Below are 19,059 nucleotides of genomic sequence, written 5' to 3'. Positions count from 1 at the left end.
TTTACTACATACAAATGTTTATGTATCAGTATAACAAACTGGTTGACTGTTACATTAACGATATATTATTCATACTACGCGAGGTAGATAAAATTTTTAAAAGTAATTAAGGCGATGTAAGATTTGTGTGAAATGTTTCCCCTTTGTGTAACACTATAAATTGTCAAAGTTCACTGAGAAGAATTTTTAAAATAAAATAATGTTTTAAATATATTTCGTATGTGTTTCCGTATATTCCCTCTGTAATATTTTATAATAAAGAAGGAGATGTGGAAAGAGAGAGGAAGGGGGAAGGGGGAGGGAGGGAGGGGGAGAGAGAGGGAGAGAGAGAGGGGGGGGGGTATATATAGAGAGAGAAATCACAAGTGTACCGAGAACAGTATTTGACATATGAGTTGCTGAGATGTGTGTTTGTGTGTGTGTGTGTGTGTGTGTGTGTGTGTGTGTATGTGTGTGTGTGTGTGTGTGCGTGTGTTTGCGTTTGCGAGCTCGCGCGTGCGCGCTCGTTCCTCTTTACATGACGTTTACTTAAATATCTTTGAATTTCATTGAAATAATGTAACTTGACCCCATCTATCATTTTAATAAAACGCCAAATGTACGTACGTGCACGCAATTATCTTTCCATTTCATAGATACACTGCAACTTTGCGCCATTCTTCCGCATCATTAAAATATTGCTCTCAGATTAGCTGGTGAGGGGCACGGTGTGTGGCGTGTGACTCAAAGCACAACTGGTCGAATTCCGCAATTCTCCAACTAGCACAAATTGGGCTATTTGCGCCATCTTGGCTTTTGACTCGTTGTTTCATTATAATACTACCCTACGACTGCCTGAAGAGACGAGAGAGGGCTTTAGATTTCCCATCAACACAATTTGGCTGGATCCACCTTCTTGGATATTGTTTGGCTGTATAAAGTCAATACCAGCTGCTGTTGTGTGGAAAGACATGAGGGCTCAGGAGTAGGAAATTGACGTTACTTCTTGATGCCACTGATAAGGATGATGATGTCGCTGATAAGACTGTTGATGTCACTGAAAAGGAAGGACGGGTTGTGAGATCATGGGAAACTGGTAAAATGGTTTGGTTCAGTGTTAATTTTGGTCCCCAACTCTCATTACCAAGCCGGTCGATGTGGCTGAGCGGTTCTAGGCGCTACAGTCCGGAACCGCGCAGCTGCTACCTTCGCAGGTTCGAATCCTGCCTCGGGCACGGATGCGTGTGATGTCCTTAGGTTAGTTAGGTTTAAGTAGTTCTACGTCTAGGGGACGGATGACCTCAGATGTTAAGTCGCATAGTGCTTAGAGCCATTGGAACCATTTGAACCATCTCATTGCCATCTTCCCTCAGTAGCTGTTTTTTCGGACTTTTGGTTGACTGGTCTGTGGTGTGACTCTGTAGAATCCTTAGGCTGGGTGTTGTGTTCACCACGTCAAGGTTTGGACTGTTCTGACAGCTACCAGGGTATTTTGTTTCATGTGAGGCTAATGAAAGTTACACTTTTGGCTGAGCGACAAGAGGCGATATATTGTTATTCAAAATTCTGTGTGGATCTGTGTGGTGGCCTGCTGTGCATAGTCGTTACCGTTCTGTTTAGCAATCAACTGCTCATCAACATCTGCCGAGAACACTTTTTCATTCATATTTCACCATCCGACGCAGTGTACCGTTCACCGATGCTCGTACCTGAAACTCCTTTTCCTCTTATGGTGGGGAAACAGATTTAACTGTCAGAACGTCAGCAGCAAAGCAGTATGAACTAGGGTTCCACGTGCCAAATGAATAATAGGGTACTGCTAAGAGTGTAATTACAACGCATGTAACTGCCGTTCCTCCACAGCTTTCAAAGGAAAATGAGATACTGTATTTCGGTTTAAGCCCTGCCGACAATGAGTTAATTAGAGACGGCAGATCACAGGTTCATATTTCATACGGATGTGGAAAGACATCTGCTGTATCCCTTTCAATAGAATCATCTCGAGGTTTACATTAATCGATTAAGAAAAATGACGGAAAACGTAAACCTCCTCGGTTAGAGATGGGACACGAACACTGCTACTCCAGATAGCAAGGATCTTAACAATTTAGAATCTCGGTTTCGCTCGCGTTTCTCAACTTCATGAAGGCCTTATAACTCATCATAGATGATGATACTGATTTTAGGAACCTGAATGGCTTGGTAATGTGCCCTCGATAAAATTGAATGTGTCATTTTATGTAACGACCGAACATGCTGTTCCTTACCCGTATATACAATGGAATATTGTATATAATCTGTTGGCGTCTCTGGATTAATTTATATTTTTTTCAACAAGCAAGCTGTTTTCACACTTGCTTTCCACACAGCTGTGTGCAGTCGATTTTGGAAACTTTTATGGCTTCAGCTTCAGGCACTTACCCACAGTTATCGAAGCGAAATGCACTCGCAAGTTTACGTTTTTTTTTCTTTACCACAGCATCTTTTACCGTAGTAAATTTAAGACGCATGCTCATGATCTCACATTTCCAACAGTAGATCAAAGAAAGTGTATTGGTTGAACAACCACAAAATAGTTACTAAGTTGTTAGAACTCTTTATAATTTAAAATAAGATACATATTAAAAGATAAAATAAAACTATGAATGATTGAGTGCATGACATGGTGCACGTATCCTCATACTTATATATTTTTAAGGTTGTGTTTACATTAACTATTACTTCGTGAAATGCAGAGAGAGATAAAACCACTGTTTAAATATGGTCACTAACTACTTTGTGGTGAGTTTTTGTTTATCACTAAAATTTTAAAACCCTTGATACGTTCGCTCAATCATCACTTCAAATAAAACGAATTTCTCGCGTCAAACCATCTAAGGCTCTCAGGTCAGATTACGGATAAAGTTCAGCTCAAATTCGCAGCAGTGTACCAGTGACGCCACCTAAATTACGCTCTGGAGTCTCTTCGTAATGCAGAAGACAGGTGGGTCAAAGGATACTACCCTATACGAATCCGAGCAAAAACGATACAGTTTCGTCTTCGTCTGATTGACAGGGATGATCATAAAGACGAGCTGTATCTCGAGATGTTTTCCAACAATTACAAGAGATTTCAAAACGTTCCGTCAACTCTTTGAGCATTAAATTACAATCAACAGCAAGGAAAGATACCGTAGAGTAAGAGGCAAAACAACGGATTTGTTTTTAACCTAAGTATATCCTGATATCGGTTACGGCATCTAACACTGGGTAGGTCGAGGCAGAGATTAAACGTGTGTAAGCTACTGTAATTTTGTGAAAGCTGTGATGCTCGTTTCACTGAGGCCGTCAGGAAAATAAATTAGGCTGTGATGGCATGAACACACTAATGAACCTAATTGTGTTTAGTAAGGCTGGGTTTCATACGTCTTCGTTCAACGAGGAACCAGCTAATAAGGCAAATCTCTCGCGGTTTCAACTACTACCTTGTACTTAAGCCAGCCCTTCAATCCTAAATTTATACAAGTAAATTCAGCGTAACAGTGTCAGTTCGTAACCTAAAAAAGTATTAAACTGTTTTGCCACATTTAAAGGGCACAATTGAAACATCGCTGATGAAAACGTATTGAGGTTTATGTATCACCGTTTGGTAATGAATGCTATTTACTTTAGTAAGGCTTTCTATTATAACACTGACGTTAACACGTAGCTACGCATCTGTCTTTCTGACTTACAGCAGTGAAATAAAGTGTATGTGGAAACGCCAAACACGACACATTACCAAGCCTATAAAGGTGTATCAAAACCGATGGTCGCCGCTCGGGATTAGCCGAGCGGTCTAGGCGCTGCAGTCATGGAATGTGCGGCTGATCCCAGCGGAGGTTCGATTCCTCCCTCGGGCATGGGTGTGTGTGTTTGTCCTTAGGATAATTTAGGTTAAGTAGTGTGTAAGCTTAGGGAATGATGACCTTAGCAGTTAAGTCTCATAACCAAATAAAAAAATAAATAAAATAAAAAAAAACTATGTTCTACAAAACCAGTCGACCGGAACGGATAAATACAGGACCGGTATGGTTTTCAACTCAATCTTGCACCATTATTTCTGTAAAATAATTGTAAGCTCAGATGACGATGATGTATGTGGATAGAGATCACATGACCTTCTCCCCAAAGTAGAGCCCTAAGGCTCAATAGTATTCAGATCTTGCGAGTGTGGGGTCCCAGAGAACGCGTGACAATTCATCCTAATGCTCACCGAATCAGTCTTGGACGATGCGAGCATCGTGGGAAGGTCTTGGAACACAGATCCACTACTAGAGAACAAACATTGTACCGTGGGATGGACGTGATCAGCGAAAATGATCACGCAAACTCTGAGAGTAATTCAGCCTTGGAGAGTGATCATGGGTCAATGGAATACCGTGATATGGTTGCCCAAATCATCACTGAACCCCAACCATATTTCACTCTTGGGACGTAAACTCTGCGAGAAGTTGGAAACAGTGTTTAATAAGACTCAGTCGTCCAAATGATTTTTCACCATTGCTTCATAGTCAGGGTTGTATGGCTTTGGAACCACGTTTTACCGTAACGGGCATTTGCATCTTTGATGAGTCGTTTTGACATTCGAGCTCGCCCTGCAATCTCCTGCTGATGGAACTCGTGTCCTTTTTTTTTTTTTTTTTTTTGTGCTGACAGGGTTCGCGAGTGCGACATTCAGTTTTGCGATGTCTTTTGTAGATTCCGCCCCTTATTTTTCGTCACAACCCTCTTCAATGACCGTCTGTCAAGATAACTTAATAAACACTTTCGACCGCGTTATGACTTAGAGGATGATGCGGGATCTACCATGTGTGGGGCACCAAATCCTTAAAATGTATTGCGGTATGGTATAAATATTCGACACGGTGCCTACTGAAACACCAAACATTTTGACTACCATGGTTACAGAAGCACGCACCATACAAGCCCTAAAAATTTTCCTGCGTTCGACGTAACGCACTAACAACCACGTAAAACACTTTCTGATCACGACTGACTCGTTGAGGATATTGCATAAATGCTGTTTGCGTCAAATGCCACAGTGTAACATGTAGGACTGTCTAGCATCTGCAATTGTGTTCAAGTGTGCATCCTCGCGGTGTCTCCATAATATTTTTTCCAAACGTCAATCTGCAAGAACTTGGCATTGTCTTGAGCTTCGTCTTGCAATATCAGTTAGATGTAACTGTTTCCACTCATTACTACACTTACATTTCATGTCCCTTTCTTAGACCGATCTGTGAAGTCATTTACACACCCAGTAATAGAGGGGCCTACTTTTTAACGTGGAAACCAGAGCGTTGCTCAATTTGCACTATTTAACAAACGAAGCGTTGCGAGAAATGAATGTAACTTATGACAGAATACATCCCAGGCCCAGTTAAGGCCCTAAAACCAGATATGCGAAGTTTTCATCCTAATGTAACACGTAACCGCACATTGGCTCTGTTAACGAAGAAATACGTTCCGGAAATAAACACGTAAACATTCAACTGTCAATTTTACTGCTGTTCACCGGATACTACGTACACTTAGAATATTGTACAATTAGTTTATTTGTGAAAATTGTTTCCTCCACGCCATACAACTGCGTGTAATTCTTCCATTATAATCTCCGAGTAAAGTCATTTATCCAATGCAGAATAATTTGTTTCAGAACAAGCACAATAACTATATTGCATTCACTGTAAAATAACATAGAAGTGGAAGCAAATTAGTGAATCATAAATTTGACCTACACAATATACGTGATTTAATCAAAACGTTAGGTGTAATCGAAAGTTTCACAGCAAAGCGACGACAAATAGTCACTGGGTGAAATGTAGCTGCTGTTGCAGGCGTGAAATACAATTACTCTCTCCGCTTATGGATGGGAAGCTACCAAACAACTGCCGCTGTGAGCCAATAAAAACCGTTAGTTCGCAGACACTAACTGTTCTCATCGAAGATTCGTATTTTAAAATCCTATTACTGCTTCGAAAAAAGTAAATCTTATTGTCTCACTAAAGTAACAGGCATGGAAGGACTACTACGTGAAACAAAATGTAAGGAAAACAATCAGGTTCTTTTTTCGCTTACCAAATTTCGGAGGGCGGAACACCACAAACTACACATCTTTTAGTATCACGTAACACCATACAAAATCGAATTTTGGTACACCAGAAACTCAGCACATAACAAGAGGCTAAAAATCTAACATCCATAAAGTAAATACGGGTAGATCAATTGCATTGTGCACGAATTTCACTCTTGTCCTTCAACGCAAGGGCTGAAGTGTTCCTTAGTATACAATATCCTTACTGAGCGCTGCAGTTTTCGTAGCCGTCTGCTTCATTACATGACTATTTCAGCTCTTAACAGTAAACAACTAGGGTGGTGGGGTTTCGGGTTCCGCTGGATAGGTCAGGAGTCCACTACACGCAACAAGCGGCTACATGGGTAGCAGGGGTTGTGTGGCGTGGGCTGGGCGGTTTTTTAGGTTAGATGGCCTTGGGCAAGTACAGAAAGGGCAACAGCCTCAACGGGTGCGGGGCAAAGTCAGGACATGCGGGGACCAAGCAGCAATCGGTACTGTAATTGTAAACTGTCGAAGCTGCGTTGGTAAAGTACCGGAACTTCAAGCGCTGATAGAAAGCACCGAAGCTGAAATCGTCATAGGTACAGAAAGCTGGCTGAAGCCAGAGATAAATTCTGCCGAAATTTTTACAAAGGTACAGACGGTGTTTAGAAAGGACAGATTGCATGCAACCGGTGGTTGAGTGTTCGTCGCTGTTAGCAGTAGTTTATCCTGTAGTGAAGTAGAAGTGGATAGTTCCTGCGAATTATTATGGGTGGAGGTTACACTCAACAACCGAGCTAGGTTAATAATTGGCTCATTTTACCGACCTCCCGACTCAGCAGCATTAGTGGCAGAACAACTGAGAGAAAATTTGGAATACATTTCACATAAATTTTCTCAGCATGTTATAGTCTTAGGTGGAGATTTCAATTTACCAGATATAGACCGGGACACTCAGATGTTTAGGACGGGTGGTAGGGACAGAGCATCGAGTGACATTATACTGAGTGCAATATCCGAAAATTACCTCGAGCAATTAAACAGAGAACCGACTCGTGGAGATAACATCTTGGACCTACTGATAACAAACAGACCCGAACTTTTCGACTCAGTAAGCGCAGAACAGGGAATCAGTGATCATAAGGCCGTTGCAGCATCCCTGAATATGGAAGTAAATAGGAATATAAAAAAAGGGAGGAAGGTTTATCTGTTTAGCAAGAGTAATAGAAGGCAGATTTCAGAATACCTAACAGATCAAAACGAAAATTTCTGTTCCGACGCTGACAATGTTGAGTGTTTATGGAAAAAGTTCAGGGCAATCGTAAAATGCGTTTTAGACAGGTACGTGCCGAGTAAAACTGTGAGGGACGGGAAAAACCCACCGTGGTACAACAACAAAGTTAGCAAACTACTGCGAAAGCAAAGAGAGCTTCACTCAAAGTTTAAACGCAGCCAAAACCTCTCAGACAAACAGAAGCTAAACGATGTGAAAGTTAGCGTAAGGAGGGCTATGCGTGAAGCGTTCAGTGAATTCGAAAGTAAAATTCTATGTACCGACTTGACAGAAAATCCTAGGAAGTTCTGGTCTTACGTTAAATCAGTAAGTGGATCGAAACAGCATATCCAGACACTCCGGGATGATGAAGGCATTGAAACAGAGGATGACACGCGTAAAGCTGAAATACTAAACACCTTTTTCCAAATCTGTTTCACAGAGGAAGACCGCACTGCAGTTCCTTCTATAAATCCTCGCACAAACGAAAAAATGGCTGACATCGAAATAAGTGTCCAAGGAATAGAAAAGCAACTGGAATCACTCAAAAGAGGAAAGTCCACTGGACTTGACGGGATACCAATTCGATTCTACACAGAGTACGCGAAGAACTTGCCCTCCTTGTAACAGCCGTGTACCGCAAGTTTCTAGAGGAACGGAAGGTTCGAAATGAAAAGAGCACAGGTAGCCCCAGTCTTCAAGAAGGGTCGTCGAGCAGATGCGCAAAACTATAGACCTATATCTCTGACGTCGATCTGTTGTAGAATTTTAGAACATGTTTTTTGCTCGAGTATCATGTCGTTTTTGGAAACCCAGAATCTACTATGTAGGAATCAACATGGATTCCGGAAACAGCGATCGTGTGAGACCCAACTCGCTTTATTTGTTCATGAGACCCAGAAAATATTAGATACAGGCTCCCAGGTAGATGCTATTTTCCTTGACTTCCGGAAGGCGTTCGATACAGTTCCGCACTGTCGCCTGATAAACAAGGTAAGAGCCTACATAATATCAGACCAGCTGTGTGGCTGGATTGAAGAGTTTTTAGCAAACAGAACACAGCATGTTGTTATCAATGGAGAGACGTCTACAGACGTTAAAGTAACCTCTGGCGCGCCACAGGGGAGTGTATGGGACCATTGCTTTTCACAATATATATAAATGACCTACTAGATAGTGTCGGAAGTTCCATGCGGCTTTTCGCGGATGATGCTGTAATATACAGAGAAGTTGCAGCATTAGAAAATTGTAGCGAAATGCAGGAAGATCTGCAGCGGATAGGCACTTGGTGCAGGGAGTGGCAACTGACCCTTAACATAGACAAATGTAATGTATTGCGAATACATAGAAAGAAGGATCCTTTATTGTATGATTATATGATAGCAGAACAAACACTGGTAGCAGTTACTTCTGTAAAATATCTGGGAGTATGTGTGCGGAACGATTTGAAGTGGAATGAACATATAAAATTAATTGTTGGTAAGGCGGGTACCAGGTTGAGATTCATTGGGAGAGTCCTTAGAAAACGTAGTCCATCAACAAAGGAGGTGGCTTACAAAACACTCGTTCGCCTATACTTGAGTATTGCGCATCAGTGTGGGATCCATACCAGATCGGGTTGACGGAGGAGATAGAGAAGATCCAAAGAAGAGCGGCGCGTTTCGTCACAGGGTTGTTTGGCAACCGTGATAGCGTTACGGAGATGTTTAACAAACTCATGTGGCAGACTCTGCAAGAGAGGCGCTCTGCATCGCGGTGTAGCTTGCTCGCCAGGTTTCGAGAGGGTGCGTTTCTGGATGAGGTATGAAATATATTTCTTCCCCCTACTTATACCTCCCGAGGAGATCACGAATGTAAAATTAGAGAGATTAGAGCGCGCACGGAGGCTTTCAGACAGTTGTTCTTCCCGCGAACCATACGCGACTGGAACAGGAAAGGGAGGTAATGACAGTGGCACGTAAAGTGCCCTCCGCCACACACCGTTGGGTGGCTTGCGGAGTATAAATGTAGATGTAGATGTAGACCCTGTAGTCAATCACCTCTATCAATTGCCGTGCAAACAAAGAGTTTAGAAAGATAAGGTTACGAACAACGATCATAGGATGACTGCAAGGGTTTTGAATTTAACTAACGGAAGTAGAAATTAAAAAACAGTAGAAAATAAAGGAGGCGAAAGGAAATACTGATGTATAAAAATGAAACAGGCAGGATTTGCAATATGACTAAGCAGGAATGGATGGAGGCAAAACGCAATGCTTTGGAAGCATGCATAAGTGGGAGAAAAACAGATACGACCTGTGGTAAAGTTAAAGTAACCTTTGGAGAAAAGAGAATTGAATGTCATGAGCCCAGATGGCAAGCGAATACTAAGCGAAGACAGAAAATCCGAAAAGTGGAAGGAGATATCGAAGGCATATACAAGTAAAATGAACCTGAGGACTATATTGTAGAAAGGGGAAACGAAGTATATGAAAATTAGATGTGAGATACGATACTGCGAGAATAAATTGATGCATCTCTAAAATATATAAGCCGATACCAGTCCATGGAGTAGATGATATTTCCTCAGAACTGTTCAGTTTTGGGAGAGTCAGCCATGACAACTATTCCAGACAGATGAAATACCCTAACAGTTCTAGAAGACTGTAATGATTCCAGTTCTAAGGAAGACAGGAGCCGACAAGTCTAAATTTTACCGAACTGTCGGTTTCATAAGTCGAACTTAAAAAATCGTTACACGAATCATTTACGGAAGAACGGGTAAAGTGGCTCACATGGACAACAGTGACACCTGTGCCTTGGATTCTGAGGCCATCCTCAGTTCATACTGACAGGTGGCGGAAATGGTGAAGACTGCTGACCTCACTCGTGGGCAAGCAGAGCTCACAATTTTCAGAACTCATCAATGATTTTTGGTTTGAGTGGAGGCTGTTAACCAAAGACTCCGTCGACTCTGTGACGGCCTTGGCTGAAAATATCTCAACCTGCGCTAAGAGGTGAAGAATTGTAGGACTCTCCTTGATAACTATAGGGTGCACTACACAAAGTAAGGAACTACTCGGCTAGCAGAGTACTTGCGAAGTACACTTGGTGTTTTTATAGTCTAGACCGTACTTTGAGGTGCTCTTATAAACGCGCGCCAGTGAATACTCAGAGAGCTATATCAGACCGCGTACGAAGTAGAAACTTCGACTGCCAAAATTTTAACGGCAAATTGTCGGAGTATTCGTGACGAAGTTCCTGAATGTACTGCCGTCCATTAAAATTGTGTCGCTCAAATTATTCTCGGAACCGAAACATACCTGAAATACGATGTAGAAAGCTCTGAAATATTTAATGAGCATCGGAACGTATATCGAGAAGGCTGATCAGACGCCACTCGATGGGGACAATTCACTGCATTTGAAAAAAAAAATATTGTGTATAACGAGGTCGAAACTGAGTCTGATTGTGAGATTATCTGAACAAGTGTAACAGGTCTAGATGAACTTACGTTGATTATCGAATTGTTCTACCCGATTCCGCAGTGACAGTTTTACTACCAATCGAAGAACGCCTATGCTCAAGTCTGGAATACCCAGATCATAGAATACATCTTTCAGCTACTCCACCCGTGGTTTACGGGTAGCGTCTTTGATTAATAATCAAACAGACCCTGTCTCGCGTTCGAAACTCGCCACCGCTTACATTATGATTAGTAACCAGCATCGGGTGATATGGGAAGATTCCAGTTAGATCAGGTCAGGCAGAGATTTCGAAAACAGATACTGGATTGTAAGTCATATCCACGAGCAAATAGAGACTCAAATCACAATCTGACAGTGAAGTTTAAGAGATTAGTCACGAAGAATCAATACACAAACAAGTGGGATACGTAAGTATTAAAGAATGGCGACATAACTTGAAGTTCTGTATAGCTACAGCAATAAGGAATAGTTCAGCAGGCAGTACAATTGGAGAGGAATGGACGTCTCTGAAAAGGTCAATCACCGAGGCTGGAAAGAAAAACACTGGTACAAAGAAGGTAACTGCGAAGAAATCATCGGTAACAGGAATATACATCAGTTGATCGATGAAAGAAGGAAGTACAAAATATTAAGGAAAACTTAGGATTGCAGAAAAACAAGTCGCTGAGGAATGAAATAAATAAGAAGTGCAAAGAAACTGAGACGAAATGGCTGCATGAAAAATGTGAAAAAATCTAAAAAGATATGATTGTCGGAAGGACTGACTCATAATATAATAAAGTCAAAACAGTCTTCTGAAAACAATAGCAAGGTTGGTTGGTTGATTTGTGGGAGGAGACTCAACAGTAGCGTCATCGGTCCCATCGGATTATGGAAGGATGGGGAAGGAAATTGGCCATGCTTTTCGAAGGAACCATCCCGGCATTTGCCTGACACGATTTAAGGAATCACGGAAAACATAAATCAAGATGGCCGGACGCAACTTTGGACCGTCCTCCTCCCTAATGCGAGACCAATTTGTTAACCACTGCACCCATCTCAAATGGTTCAAATGGCCCTGAGCACTATGCGACTTAACTTCTGAGGTCATCAGTCACCTAGAACTTAGAACTAATTAAACCTAACAAACCTAAGGACATCACACACATCAATGCCCGAGGCAGGATTCGAACCTGCGACCGTAAGGGTCGCTCGGGTCCAGACTGTAGCGCCTAGAACCGCACGGCCACTTCGGCCGGCGCACCCACCTCGCTCGTTGTGCAAGATTGATAACATTAAGAGTACGACGGGAATTTCACTGTTAAATGCAGACAAGAGAGAGAATATGTGGAAAGATTCATTGATGACCTCTATGTGGGGGAACATTTGTCTGATGTGACAGGAAAAGAAACGGTAGTTGATTTTAAAGAGGTAGGGTGTCCAGTACTGGAGTCAGAATGTAAAAGTGCTTTGGAGGACTATAGATCAAATAAGGCAGAAGGGACAACAAAACGACTATTCACGTTGGTGCGTAGACTGTGAGGGTTAGCCGACATACCGTCTGACTTTCGGAAAAATCTCATCCACACAATTTCGAATACTGCAAAAGCTGACAAGTGCGGGAATTATCGCACAGACAGCTTAACATGCATCTATGTTGCCGACAAGAATAATATACACAAAATGGAAAATAAAATTGAGGATGACTTCGATGACGATCAGTTTGGCTGTAGCAAAGGTAAAGGCACCAGAGAGGCAATCCTGACGTTGCGGTTAATAGTAGCAGCAAGACTAAAGTAAAATCAAAACACCATCATAGGATTTGTCGACCTGGAAAAAGCGTTCGACAATGTAAAATGGTGCAACATGTTTGAGATTCTGAGAAAAATAGGGATAAGCCATAGTGAGAGACGGATAATATACAATATATACAAGAGCCAAGAGGGAATAACAAGAGGAGAGGACCAAGAACAAAATGCTCGAATTGAAAATTGTGAAAGAGTGATGTAGTCTTTCACTCCTTCTTTCGCCCCTACTGTTCAATCTGTACATCCAAGAAGCAATGATGGAAATAAAAGAAAGGTTCAGGAGTGAATTAAAATTCAGAGTGAAAGGATATCAATGATACGAATCGCAAATGACATTGCTAACCTGAGTGAAAGTGAAGAAAAATTACACGATCTTCTGAATGGAATGAATAGTCTAAGGAGAACAGGATATGGACTGAGAGTGTGCCGCAGAAAGACGAAAGTAATGAGAAGCAGCAGAAATGAGAACAGCGAGAAACTTAACATCAGGATGTATGGTTACTAGCCAACGAGATGCATATGTAGATGAAAGCGACCTCTTCCTCGATCAGTTTAGGTTCCTGAAAAATGCGGAAGTACGTGAGACAATAATGACTTTATGATTTATCTTAGGCTGAAAAAAGACAAGCCTACATTTAGTGCATTTCTAGATTTAGAGAATGTTTTTGACAATGCGGACTGGGAAACATTATTTCGAACTCTAAATGTACCAAGGATAAAATCCAGGGACCGACAGGCTATTTACATTTAGTACAGAAACCAGTCTCCAGTTACAGGAGCCGAAGAAATAAAAGGGAAACTATAGTTGAGAATGGGACGAGACAGGGTTGCAAACTGTCACAGATGTTATTTAATCTCAACAGTGAGCAAGCAGTAAAGGAAAGCAAAGAGAAATTCTGAAAGGGAATTAAAGTTCAGGGAGAAGAATTAAAATTTTGAGAAATGCCGACAACACTATAATTATATGCAAACATTCAAAATTGTGCATCAGCAAATGTAAAATAAGGGTAATGCAACGTAGTCGAATTAAATCAGAAGATGGTGAGGGATTTAGATTAGAAAATAAGACACTAAAAGTATTTATTGTCATTGAGTTTTGCTATCTGGGCACCAAACTATCTGATGATGGCCGAAATAGATACTTTTAGACGCAGAGTAGCTACAGCAAGAAAAGCATTTCGGATAAAGAGGAGTTTTCTTACATGTGATATAATTTTAAGTGTTACAAAGTCTTTTATGAAGGTGTTTGCCTTGTACAGAAGTGAAACAGGGACGATAAAAAGTTCAGACAAGAAGAGAATAGAAGCTTTTGCAATGTGGGTACTAGGTCACAGTCACCTGATTGAAGTTGAAGGTCTGGAAATTGGGAATTCAATGACTTACGTGAAACAAGAATCAAAATTAATTCGGGTTAGCCCGTTGAAGAAAATATATGAAGAGGAACGGTAATATTATTCTAGGAAAACCTTGGCACATCCATGAAAGGGCCTTTGATAAGATTCCAATAATCGCGTAAATGAATCAACTGCAATCCTGATGTCGTAACGCGACGTTCGTAGAAAAGACCGTACTACCGAAAGGAATGTGTTGAGTCTGTGGTCATAGTTGAAAGCAAGCTGGTTATTGAATCTGAATGCAAATTTTCTGATGTTATGAATTTGTAGAAAACGGCCTTAATGTCTTCATGATTGTCTCACCGTTCCAGCTCGATCTCATCGTAATAACTTGTAGGTTATTGTTGAAGTGGCTGCAGACGCATTCACTGGTGGTGCACAAACGACCCTCGCCAACAGCTAAGTGCAGAACAGCCCAAAATGTCTCTAAACTCCTCGATACATCTGTTCTAGGCCATGGCGTTCAAGACTCTCAGAAGTGAATCAATGACAGCTGTCTACGAAAAAGAAGTAATTTTTTACCGAGGGTTCCCTACAAGGAAAACTCTAATTTCCACGTTTTTGCACATTATTCTCTATAGACTGTCTGGCCTGAGGAGCTCCTGAATGCCGACCGGTAAAAATAATGTTTAGAAAATGCTACTCCTCTTCACTGGGCTGTTCTCTAGACGGTTGACTGCTAATGCGCATCCAATCATTTAACACTGATACAAGGCATCTCATTCTGACTCCAACTAACTCTTTGTCCAGTGAGGCTGGCCTCGTCAGCACAGTTAAATTTCTGTCTAACATCTAGTTTATTCCTGTTAGACAGGCAATTATTATTTTGCTTAAGCATTTGGTTTTTGTGAAGTCATCATTATGCAGTGTCTTGCTCCTCCAAAGCATCCCAGAATAGTGAAGCCCCATTCTGTTTTCAAGATGGCATCCTTAGCATCTGTCTCGCTCCAGAGAAAACACGGATATGTTTTGTGCACAATGGTGCCTTCTTGAACTTCGCTAAAAATGGAGTTGCTTCTCGTTCCACTTATGTTTTGTAAACACGGTCATGGCTGTGGCCTTGCATCAGACCCATGTTTACCTGTGGGGCTCCGGACGCCCAACTGCACCGCTACAAAAGACTGTCCGGTGGCCTGCGAGCCATTGATCTGCATGCATCCCACTGCTGCTTCCCATGGACTGCTCCAAGGCTGGCGGGCTATTTGACTCCATAGCACGTCGCCTCATCGCAGTCGGCATTCAAAGTCCTCTCATTTACATCAGGCTTGAATAACAGACTGAGTACAACAGTAAATTACGTTAGTCAGCTACAACAATCACTAGTATTGTTATACATCACATTCCTCGTTGTCAATTGATTATTCCCACAAATGGGTCTTTGCATCATAATTATACGTATGTAACGGGACTGTTTTCGAAAAAAAAATACAGTTGTGGGGTATGGTGCTACAGAAGAACGCTCAAAATTTGATAGGTAGGTCGAGTACACTTGTTACTGTGACTTAGTGCAGCCGGCACGGTAGCTCAACGTGTTCGACCAGAATGTTAGCTACCGTCTGTAACAAATAAAAAAAAAGGGAGTCATTGGATCAACGATGAATTTGAACGGATGTTATGGGACGTCCGCTCCGAACAATAAGTAACGAAATGAGACAAAAAAGCGTTAGTGTCTTTGATTAGTAAACGAAATGTCCTTTGTCCAGTGTCCGAAACCCACCACCGTTAAAATCATCTGCAATGGCTATCGAACACTTGCAGTTGGGTTGTAGGGCATATCCAGGAGCAGTTATACACTCAGATCGCAGTTTAGTAGTGATGAAGCGTAGGCTAACGTTTAAGAGACTCTGTCAGGAGGAAATAAAGTGCAATGAAATGGGATACGCAAGTAAACGAAGAGATACACTACTGGCCATTAAAATTGCTACACCAAGAAGAAATGCAGATGATAAACGGGTATTCATTGGACAAATATATTATACCAGATCTGACATGTCATTACATTTTCATGCAATTTGGGAGCATAGATACAGGGAAATCAGTACCTCTGTCCGTAATAACGGCCTTGATACGCCTGGGCATTGAGTCAAACAGAGCTTCGAAGGCGTGTACAGGTACAGTTGCCCATGCAGCTTCAACACGAGTAGTGACTGGCGTATTGTGACGCTCCAGTTGCTTGGCCACCATTGACCAGACGTTTTCAGTTTGTGAGAGATCTGAGGAATGTGCTGGCCAGGGCAGCAGTCGAACATTTTCTGTATCCAGAAAGGCCCGTACAGGACCTGCAACATGCGGTCGTGCATTATCCTGCTGAAATGTAGGGTTTCGCAGGGATCGAATGAATGGTGGAGCCACGGGCCGTAACACATTCGAAATGTAACGTCCACTGTTCAAAGTGCCGTCAATGCGAACAAGAGGTGACCGAGACGTATAACCACTGGCACCTCATACCATCACGCCGGGTGACACGCCAGTATGGCGATGACGAATACACGCTTCCAATGTGCGTTCACCACGATGTAGTCAAATACGGATGCGACCATCATGATGCTGTAAACAGAACCTGGATTCACCCGAAAAAATGACGTTTTGCCATTCGTGCACCCACGTTCGTCGTTGAGTACACCATCGCAGGCGCTCCTGTCTGTGATGTAGCGTCAAGGGTAACCGCAGCCATGGTCTCTGAGGTGATAGTCCGTGCTGCTACAAACATCGTCGAAGTGTTGGTGCAGATGGTTGTTGTCTTGCGAACGTCCCCATCTGTTGACTCAGGGATCGAGACGTGGCTGCACGATCCGTTACAGCCATGCGGATAAGTTGCCTGTCATCTCGACTGTTAGTGATTCGTGGCCGTTGGGATCCAGCACGGCGTTCCGTATTACCCTCCTGAACCCACCGATTCCATATTCTGTAACAGTCATTGGATATCGACCAACGCGAGCAGAAATGTCGCGATACGATAAACCGTGGTCAAAGTCGGAAACGTGTTTGTACGCATTTCACCAGGCAACGCCAGTCAACTGCTGTTTGTGTATGAGAAATCGGTTGGAAACTTTCCTCATGTCAGCACGTTGTAGGTGTCGCCACCGGAGGCAACCTTGTGTGAATGCTCTGAAAAGCTAATCATTTACGTATCACAGCTTCTTCTTCCTGTCTGTTAAATTTTGCGTCTGTAGCACGCCAGCGTCGTGGTGTAGCGATTTTAATGGCCAGTGGTGTATATTTACGTTGTCTGGGGATAGAAATACTGGGTTAACAAATAGCATAATAGGCGTTACCGTTGAAGAGGTATTAACATTTCTAAAAGGGTCAAAAATAGAAGCTGGAAAGAAAAACAGATACAAAGAATGTAACAGCGAAGAAACCGTGGGTAAGAGAGTAAATACTTCAGATAATCGGTGATAGAAGGAAGTACAGAAATGTTCAGAGAAGTTCAGGAACACAGAAATACAAGCCACATAGGAAGTGCAGGGAAGCTGAGGCGAGCTGGGTGCACAAAAAATGTGAAGAAATCGAAAACCGAGATCACTCTTTGGAGAACTGATTCGGCATCTAGAAAACTCAAAATAACCTTTCGTGAAATTAAAAACAACGGCGGTAACATTAAGACTGCTTTGGAATTCCAATGTTAAATGCAGAGGGGTAAACGGATTGGTGGAAAGTGTGTCCTGAAGGCCATTGAGAGGGAGAAGTTGTTCTGGCGTAACCACAAACGCCGGAACGAAGATGATGCGATTGATAATGCAAGCAAGTCTAAAGATAAATCAAGACACGTTCATAGGATTTGTCGACCTGGAAAATCCTTTCGACAGTGTAAAATGTTGCATGATATTTGAAATTCTGAGAAAATAGGGGGAAGCTATAGGGAGAGGCGGTTAATATACAATATGTACAAGAGCCAAGAGGGAACAATAAGAGTGGAAAACCAAGAACGATTTGCTCGCAATAAAAAGGCGGTGAGACAGGAGTGTAGCCTTTCATCCCTACTGTTAAATCTGTAAATCGAAAAAGTAGTTCCAGCTATGAAGAAAGGTTCAAGAGTGGAGTTACATTACAAGGTGAAAGGATATCTATACAAGAATCGCTGACGACGTTGCTATCGTCTGTGAAAGTGAAGAACATTTAGAGGGCCTATTGAACGGAATGAACAGTCTAATGATACAGAATTTGGACTGAGAGTAAATCGAAGAAAGTCGAAAGTAATATGAAGTAGCAGAAATATGAACAGCGAGAAACGTAACTTCGGGATCGGTAATCCCGAAGGAGATGAAGTTGAGAAGTTTTACTATCAGGGCAGCAAAATAACCCATGACAGGGGAAATGACAGACATACTAGAGTTGGCAAAGAGGGGATTTCTGTCCAAGAGAAGTCTAAATCGCCGGCCGCGGTGGTCTAGCGGTTCTAGGCGCTCAGTCCGGAGCCGCGCGACTGCTACGGTCGCAGGTTCGAATCCTGCCTCGGGCATGGATGTGTGTGATGTCCTTAGGTTGGTTAGGTTTAAGTAGTTCTAAGTTCTAGGGGACTGATGACCGTAGATGTTAAGTCCCATTGTGCTCAGAGCCATTTTGAAGTCTAAATAGTACGAAATATGGACTTTAACTTGAGAAAGAAACTTCTGAGGAAGTACGTTTGGAGCAAAGCATTGTATTTTAGTGACACATGGACTGTGGTAGTACCAGAAAAGAAGAGAATCAAGGCATTTGAGACGTGGTTCTACAGACGAATGTTGAAAATACGGTGGACAGGTAAGGTAATGAATGAGGAGAAACTCCGCGGATTTGCCGAAGAAAGAAATAAATGGAAAACACCGAGAAGAGGAAGGGACAGTTAATCGAGCATCTGCTAAGACGACACGAAATAACTTACATGGCACTAGGAGGAGGCATGGAGAATAAAAACTGTACAGGAAGACAGAGAAACTGATGTAGAGATTCTCACCTACAGAAATAAGAAAAGGAATCTTTGGCACAACTTGACTACAAGAAGGGCTCAGTTGGTGGGACACACCACTCACTATGAGACGTGAAGAAATCGTCAGTTTGTCCATGGAAATGTGTGTGTGCTTCTGCGTGTGGAAGCAAG

This window comes from Schistocerca cancellata, chromosome 2 (assembly GCF_023864275.1).
Source record: "Schistocerca cancellata isolate TAMUIC-IGC-003103 chromosome 2, iqSchCanc2.1, whole genome shotgun sequence".
NCBI lineage: Eukaryota > Metazoa > Arthropoda > Insecta > Orthoptera > Acrididae > Schistocerca > Schistocerca cancellata.
This window is presented reverse-complemented; position numbering follows the sequence as displayed.